The sequence below is a fragment of the Ylistrum balloti genome, unplaced genomic scaffold (genome assembly GCF_031769215.1).
Source record: "Ylistrum balloti isolate Yb309-2 unplaced genomic scaffold, AGI_CSIRO_Ybal_v1 Utg370126, whole genome shotgun sequence".
NCBI classification, from domain to species: domain Eukaryota; kingdom Metazoa; phylum Mollusca; class Bivalvia; order Pectinida; family Pectinidae; genus Ylistrum; species Ylistrum balloti.
In genome coordinates, this window is record NW_026782140.1 from 587267 (window position 1) to 597225 (window position 9959).

Here is a 9959-nt window from a genome sequence, read left to right on the forward strand (position 1 = left end):
CATATGATCTACACAGAACTCGACATATGATCTACACAGAACTCGACATATGATCTACACAGAACTCGACATATGATCTACACAGAACTCGACATATGTTCTTCACAGAACTCGACATATGATCATCACAGAACTCGACAAATGATCTACACAGAACTCGACATATGATCTACACAGAACTCGACATATGATCTACACAGAACTCGACATATGATCTACACAGAACTCGACATATGTTCTTCACAGAACTCGACATATGATCATCACAGAACTCGACAAATGATCTACACAGAACTCGACATATTATTTTTATAGAACTCTGCATAAAGTTGTTGTTTTCAGTCAACTCCTCTCTGAATGTTTATAAGACATACACATAAATTGCATCTTTTATTTCGAATTTCGAGTTTGGTACAATAGAAACAAACATTGAATTGTGCAACTGTTTCGTCCTTCTTGGACTCGTCAGTAACGTAATGAGTCCAGATTGTGAAGGCGACAGAGGATAATCCTATGTGATCGAAACCCATAATCTAGATCAGGAAGTGCACCTGCCCAATAATTAAATAAATTTAATAATTATCACATATCTGATTATTTTGGAAGAACGTCAAATACATGTGTGTATTGTAATCCATACCACTGCTCAATGACGAACCAATACTAACTGGTGGTGTCACTTTGATTCAATGATTAGATTGTTATTATATATAAGGATATACGATCACGTCTGAAAATCTAATGTATGATTTACAGAAACCACTAGGGGTCCATTATGTTCCAACTACGTTATATTCGCTTCCTCTCTCCGTTCTACGAAAGATTCAGGTGGATTAAGCTAATACTGCTTTTGGTGACATGTAGAAACTAGCTTCATAAAATCATTGATGATGTGGCTCAAATCAGGCTCTTTAGACCTGTCCGTACAGATAGCCGCGATCCTCCAATAAATGTTGAGTTTGTAAATAAGGGAGTTATTGTTATAAACATTATCAATATTTTACACCAGAAGTCTGTTCAGACTAACATTCCACCATACTTTCAAAGCTGAAACATCCCTGTAATTTCCTACAGTTACTCCAAGTCCATTGTATCCAAACTTTCCATTACAAACAAACGCTTTAATGTAGATGACCTTAGAACTAGTCCTCCGTCAGCTTGTTCTTGTTCTACCTCTACTTATTACTATGGTCCAACTGGGCACATATTAAGTGGTTAATTTAAGCATTATTCAAAATGTGAAACTGCGAGAACTTTTCATGAAGGGTCCTAAGTATGGTGAAACCCCGTCCGTTAATTGGAATGCGAATTTCAAGATACTTATGGAGTCTGTTGAAAACTGTACCAGAGAATAGGCAAAACGAGAACGTACTGCGTTGGAGGATTCACTTCCTGAGTGGGTTAAGTCCATATGGTCTATCATTCGTAAAAGAATTCGCAGCTTGAAATTGAAAATGAAAACAAAACACAGGTCAGCTGTCCTCGAATCTGGTGTTATGTTGTGTTGTGTTATTGTGCCTGCAGATAAGGCGACTAATAACTTGATTCTTGTAGGAAAACAATATTACATTTCCTGTATACGTAAAGGGCCGGGCTTGCTTGATAACGAAGGAAACCCAATCGATACATTATGCAATCTTTCAAAATACGAAATACTAGTTAATCATGCTTTGGTATTACAATTATTTAGACTGCCTATCAATGATAAGGATACGGACTTGCCCCGTGTATACTGGATCCCTATACTTCACAAGAATCCATGTAAACAATGTTTAATTGCTTGCTTGTCTAACTATTCAACCAAGCCTTTTTTCTAAACAGATAACCACCATTCTAAGTACTACCAAATCTGGGTTACAGTCTTACTGTGATACTGTTTACTCAAGAAGTGGAATTAATAATATGAGAATTTTGAAGAGCTCCAAAGAGCTGTTGACCAATCTTCCACACCCTCTTCTGAAAAACATTTCTTCTAAAAGAACATTTGTTCTAAACTGAAAGAACGACTTCGTTCTCTTGTTATGAGAGCTTTCTTTAAGAAAGGTGAACGGCAGTATAGATATATGGCTGTGAACTATACTGAAGCGCATTTCGTAATATTTACGTCCTAATCAAAGAAGAAATATGCGAAGGAAGATGACTGAGGTTTTGGTTGACAACGTCTTCATCGAGTTCGGTGGTAAGCTCTTACAAGAGGCTATTTGCATACCTATGGGAACCAAGTGTGCCCTTCTGTTAGCTGACTTGCTTTTGTTTTCATACGAGGCTGAACTTATCGAAGTGCTTATCAAAACAGTCGCAAAGACTTTGCAAAGTCGTGTAATTTCACTTTCAGATATATTGATGACGTTTTGTCACCGTGTATATCCACTGGAATTGGAAATCAAAGATTCGACAGGCTCTTCTACATCAGCTGCTTATCTCGATCTTTTTATACAACGAAACCAACATGGACAGTTTTTCATCAAGCTGTATGATAAACGTGATGATTTTAATTTCCCCATTGAAAAATTTCCATTTCTGGATAACAACACCCATGCTTCTCCGACCTAGGGTGTTTACATGTCACAGTTGATTCGATATCCATGGGCCTGTTCCATTATCACGATTTTCGTGCAAGAAGCCGTCAACTGACTGACATACTCGTAACACAAGGGTTCAAAAGATGCAGGTTGATGAGGAAGTTATATGGTCGTATAGTGATCTCATTAGAAATATAATATTTCCTTGAAGCGGGAGGTATTTGATGCTCGTTAGTTTGTCTGTTGGTTCCGTTGTTGTGTATCCGTTTCTCGTCGATGAAGCAGAAGACGCTTACTCTTCTGGAACACCTGGTCTTATTGTCCTTGTACTTTTTCAGGAGTCTTAATATTTTGCCCTAGTTTATGGAATTTAAGTTTGAATTATGATTTTATTGCCATGTTGGCATTTTCTTTTTTTTAATATATCACATATATAGACTATTCCTCGATGAGGTAATCATTGAGATCATTTGGCTCTATATGTGTTGTGTCACATGTTGGTATTGGAAACAAGCATTGAAACATCGAATCAACTGCGACATATAAATACCGTAGGTTGTGGATGCAGGTATATTAGTAAAAAGAAATGGAAAGTTCTCAATAGATTAATCGAAAATGTATAAAGAGATGAGAGTCTTATCACCCGGCATTTTGGAAACCTCTTCCCATTGGTTTCGCTGTAGGAAAAGGTCAAATCAAGACAAAGATATGACTGGCTGAGAATGGACGTAAATGTTACACTGTCTGGATCAGCAGAAAACATTTGTGTGTTTATGTCAACGTTACATATCAAAAACCAATAATGTAAGGAAAGTGACATTAGCTATAGTTTTTTTTATATTTATTTATCGAAATGTCTGCGTTTTGTATGTTAATTATCCCAGCTCCTGGATTTTGTCAAATGACGTGTAATCAAACCTGGCATGTGTATCAAGTTGTATAGTCACATTCACTGATGTTACAGAGTGTTGCATCTACATGCTCTTTGGGAATTATGAAAATTTTCCATCGATTTTCAAACAAACAATGTGGTGCTTAATAATTGTGTATCTATGCACAATATAGACAGGTATCGAACTGATATTTGTGGTGAAGTGGCGTACACTTGTACATAAATCGAAATCTCATAGCAACCGTTGTGAGCTATGCCTCCGGTTCACTCTCGGTACGTTTTCGTTTGTAATGCGGTATTGATTCGTTATTCCAGGTAGAATTTTTAATCAAGTCCACGTGTACGTACAGGTGAATAGTTATGTGCGGTGAAGAAAAAGGTGCAACACAAGACTCAGAGACGTATCATCTGTTGATAATTCCAACATCGGACAAATTACTATAAAGACGAACATATTTCAACATATCAAGGCGAACCACCAACCACAATACTTGGGGAAAGAAGCACTTAGAAAAAGATTTCCTAAGAAAATACAACATCCCGAACGGAAAAATTACTGCAAATTCTGAAGACAAGAATGGATGAAAGATGCTTACATTAAAACCATTGTGGTCCAGAGCTGCTAAGACATTCGAGACACTAATTATATGGATATCTGAAAAGACAATATTCCTCAGATGACTGCGAAGGTTTCGGATGACCACAAGGTAACTCATTTATGTCATCCCATAAGTTGGTAAGATACAATTTTCTAGAATTAAAGTAAATATATATTATCAACATTGGTTGAAAAAAACATCCCCATCCCCACCCATCATCCTCTTCCAATCCCAACAACTTGTTACCAAGTAAAAAAATCGTTACGAGGACAAATATAGAGTTACTTTCAGAGTAACCTAGCTAAGTGGTAAATTGTAAAAAAAAAATGGTAGATGTGTGTGTGTTTTTAATAGATTGTGTTTACTGTAAGCACAACGGAAAGATCACTGCTTATCAAGAAATCTTCGATGAATGGGGTTTCGAGCTCGTGTCTGACCAAAATATATTTTGTCCGTGTATTGCGGTCGGATTTGGCTACTTTTCATGAAGCTACGGACCAGATTCATATATCATTTTGAATTAAATAATCATCGTTACGACAATACGATATGTATGTCTTTAAGAGATACCAAACAAGATTTATCATATTACGTTAGAACTGACGTGCCCTAAAAACGACGATTGTGGAATTCTGTTCCTTCTGGTATATATACATGTGTATACTATATTTATTTTGTTCATCATCGAGCTAGGAGCTTGTGATTCAGCCTTTAATCTGTTCGGTGACATTAAACCTTGTCACAAGGTGGAAAAGACCTGCAAATGGCCAAAATACACAGCACGTGCATGAACTCTGGCCCTAAAAGGTCAGTTTACAAAAGACATTGCAACTTGTGTCTCCGTTTCCCCCTACTCCCTCACATACGATAGGTGTCGTAGATGAATCAGAACACACTCTCTTTTTGTACTTTTACCGGAGTCTCCATATAAATCTTTCTATTGTTCATATTTTGCCCCAGCGTGTTTATTAAATTTGATTTTGGAATATGGTTTTGTTGGCAGGTTGGTATTATCTCGCTTATTTTCACTTTAAATGATTTCGGAGCATGTCTGACGAAAGTAAGGGTAGGCGCAACTACAACCACATGATGACAAAACAAGACAAAATTAGCATCTCAACATATGGATTAAAGACAAACATGGAGCTTTTACTTGATAAATGACAACTGTGGGTAAATCTAGGGAAATCCCAAATACTGTTTAGTGGGAGCTATAAATAGAACAAATGAGTATAATATAAATGCTAAACTTTTTATCTACAAGTATTGCTGAAATCAGGAAGCCAAATTTCATGAGTTTCAAAAACAAAAGCCATATCATTTTGGCAATGATATAATTGAATGAAGTTAGCAGCTAGCCCGGGTTATCACGGGTCTACAGCATTACATGTTATAGAGACACTTTCTACTTGGGAATATACTGTTATAAGTAATTATGTTTTTTCATTACCAGCTATGAGCACTTCTTCGATCATTGATGGGATTTACAGTCGATTAGAGAGGATTAATAGTGACAGCAGGGATAGCTAATGAGTCCGCGATTGATTAATTCATAATGTTTACTACAATTAATAGAAGTGATGTATTTCCAAGTTCGATCAATGCTATACCAGATATAAGTTAAATCCATATTTCAGAGTTCATAAAACGCATCAGTCAGCATCGAATACTTGTAATACAGTTCAAGGTAAGTAATTTTGTGATATACAGTTTTTTTAGATCGTCATACACAATTATTAATCTGATTAAAATGAAATTTCTCATTTCATTATTTTTCAGTATTTCAAAATGATTTTGAAATGAGAAAATTGATTGACAAGATGGAAAAGTTTTATCAAAAACAAAATCGTTATCTTACGCTGATGACGAAGACATGAACAAATACAGGGACAGTCGAATATGTAACTATATCACATCACTCACTGTACAAGGATAATTTTCACGTGTGAGGACCGCGCACAGGAAGCTTGTGATAATGTTCGGAGATAAATGGACACTTAGTACAATATTTATTTTCATATTACATTGTAATAACACACCACCCCGCCGTTCTGACGTCATCAGTAGCTAAAATTGTATATCCTATATATATACCCGGTGTAATGAATAATTGAAATACGTGGAACACGAACAAGACATCGTTTGCTAGGTAGTAAACTGTAAGAGTGACTAGGGCGGGCGATCGATCAGACTGCCGCTGATATACACTTGATAGTGATGAAAGAATGTGATAAAAATATATTTATATTCCATTGATAGGTAAGTTTGCTTTTTTTAGCTCAGTGGAAAATAAAATATAAAATTAATAGTTAGGTGGCAGAAAACATTACGAAGCAGAAGTGTTTACAAAGAGATGTAACAATATTGCCTTTAATTATTTACTATAGTATCCTCCAGGATTAGGTGATTCTTGGAGATTCTACAGCTTAAGTAGGTCTTGCCTTGCCGTAGTTACCGTCACTCTTACTATTCTTAATTTTGGGGAGAATATCCCTTTTTGTTGCGAAGGCATTGTACGTAAGACATGTTTGTGATGACTGTAAAATGTAAGTGTGACGTTTCGATGACTACACGGTCACCTTCATCGTCAAACTTTAATCTTCTACTAGTTGTGTTATAAGAACTACAAGGTGACCGTGTAGTTATCGAAACGTCACACTCTAATTTTCTACTGGTTGTGTTATAAGAACTACAAAGTGACCTTGTAGTTATCGAAACGTCACACTCTAATTTTCTACTGGTTGTGTTATGAGAACTTCTGTTCTATAGTTTGTATTTTTACAATGAAATAAATGGGTTACATTACCTGTTTTTGTGTATGCACATCAGTAATTTCGATAGAGTGCGAGCTGTACATTAATCACAATCGCCTAAATTGTGTCGGTGGGTTTGATAACTAGCTTATTGCAGATTGTAATTGATCTGCTTTAAACTTTGACCGATTATGCAGATCAGCTAACCGTGTCCAATTACTATACAAGTGCAATTTCCATATTACATGTAATAACATGGATTGCACAAACAAATATAGAATTTTAGATAGGGAAATGAATAATCGGTAATGTTGTCCCGGATTGATTAATTGATTTAAACATATTTTATTTGTACAAAGTATACAAGCAGGATTGGGCACGAGTTTTCTAACTTATATAAAGCCCTTTCCTATAAAATTTTACAAAATACATATTAACAAGACAAGACGACATGTTTAAATACAATTATAATATAGAAAAAAAACGAGAGAGAGTTTAAATAACTTCATGTAGAGCGGTCTCTCCTGATACAAACAACACAAGTAAAAATACAAAACGGTTTCCATAACTTTCAAACTTTTCTACAGTTCATCACATCCCGTGCGAATATCGCTTTCTCCTGGCATCCGGGTCCTTCAGGGGGAAAAAACGTCACCACTTGTGTCGGAGCAAGGAGAGACCAGATATTTTTACATTTATCACGGAAGGAGATAGAGGGAGGTAGATAGAGAGATAAAGATCAAAATCTGTTTGAATTAAGTATATATTGCTGAGTGATTTGACATATTTTTACATTATCTTCGTATGAGTCGATAATACTACCATGTTGGAGTAACTGCAGGTCTAGAGGGATAAAATTATTTAGTTCTCGGTACAGAATGGCTCTCTGGTCCGAATAAATATTACAAACAAAAAAAATAGTGGTAAGTATCTTCAACAGGGTGTCCACATTGACAGAAACGATAATCTATTAGATTGGATCTGAAAAGGTCATTATTTAAGGTACTGGATTTATTTCTTAACCTAGCGTGTAGTATATTAGCCTTACGACTACCAAGCAAATAATAATATATTGATTAATAGGAAAGCGAACGGCTTGAAACTTGATGTGTTAAACTATCGTAATAAGTAGTCAGTGACTGTGTCTGGATCCTGTAGAATGTTAGTAATTGCTTCAGTCATTATCGGTAGAACGATCGGCTTCTCATCTATAATTGTTTTGGTTTTCTTTTATATATGGTAATTACTACAATATACATGACAAATCAGTTTCTTTCCAAAATCTGTAAAAGGATAAAACTCCTTTTGCTGCGGACAATGGAAGATACGGAGTTTCTACTTACTGACGACCGTTAAAGCTGTGTAGAGCATTTCCGTGCATCTCGTCCTTTGCAAATAATAATGGATCATTCAATGCTTTCTTTACGAAAGGCGAAAATATAGATAGAGGCATATCTACCGTAACCAAAGGGATCGTTTTGTGTATTTATTGCATATATTGCATGCGTTCAGGATTATGTTTGGTACAGATTTCTCTATTTGCAAAGTTGAGATCAGGAGCATGCCCTATTTATATACCTTGAACGTAATCTGACAGGTGACATGAAAATAAGGTAAACATTCCGTTTCTATTGTATGATCTTTGCTGTTTCAGATGGATATTATTCAAGGCAAAACGAAATCACATTTAGGCAACGAAGACAGAAAATCTAGTTACAGTGTGGATGTTCCAGTCTGTACACGACAGACTTCCGAGCCAGACAACCAACAAGAAATTCAGGACACCAACAATACCACACAGTACCAGAGAGAGGGCCATCGTCAACAACCATTGTGGATTTGTAAATTCATCGCAAGAAGGCCTATGACAGTCTTTGGTGAGTGGCATATATCAGGATTTTGTGAACAGACTTTATACCGTGATGGTGTAATGAAGGTTGCGTTTTGACCAATTTTGTATACATCAAAGCTCTGTAGAAATATTGAAAATATCTAAATCCAGTCTGGGGTTGGCTCACACAGGTACAAAGTGACTATATCAGTTATCAGCGAATGGATGAATAACCAATAGTGGAGGGACTATTGGTGAAGGTGTTTTTATTTAGGAGGTAAATTAGGGGGATAACAAAGCTGACAGTCTCCTGTTAAATCCCTCTTACGGAAGTGTTCTTTATTGATCAGCATATTAGAAAACCTAATTACTTCACTTCTTGTACCTTAACAAGAAAGAGTTCATAGAGAGGTGACTCGGTCTAATTATTTATTTCTTGTACCCTAACAAGAAGAAATTGTTACAAAAGGGATTTATCTCATATCACGGCTGTATCACATTCCATAGATTATGTTCATTCTCAACACATAGCCGCTCTTCGTTGATTTTTCAAAATAAAATTCTGTCATGTCTTGATCACTCGGGTAAAAGTAATCATAACGAAAGGCGCCTAAAAGAGACAGACAGACAGACAGACAGACAGACTGGCAATGAGAGCGAGAGAGAGAGACAGACAGACAAAGAGAGGGAGCGAGAAAGAGACAGACAGACAGAGAGAGACACAGACAGACAAAGAGAGGGAGCGAGAAAGAGAGACAGACAGACAGACTGGCAATGAGAGCGAGAGAGAGAGACAAAGAGAGGGAGCGAGAAAGAGAGAGTGAGAGTCAGACAGAGAGACAGACAGACGGACAGAGAGAGAGATAATTTGGACATGGTTATATTATATGTATCCCGAAAGTACTATAAATACCTTTTGCAATAACAAATGCGTATAGCTATATCTATAAACGTTGTAGTCTATTGAAGTTCATCACAGTAGTACCAACTGTTAGCGATAATTGTGATTCGTTACATAAGTCGCGTGGTCTTTAGTTATTATCAAGTATTGAGGAAGATACCTTATTGCGTGTTTATGTTTCAGAGAGGACGATACAATTATTGAAGAAATGTTTACCCGAAGTCATTTAACACCGTCAGATTTCAAATTATTTACTCTTCATGTACATCTTTATGTTAATTTTGTCTTTTTTAAGTAAGCTTTTGTTGAAATGTTTGTGTTTTCTTGATTTTTTATTGTTTTACCAATACTCGTATAGATAAAATCAAACACATGGGAGAGACTAACGATATTTGAATCCTCCACCACGTTGGTTTTTCAGTGTTCCTCCTCCTGGTGCATGTGTCTCTTTTGATGATCAC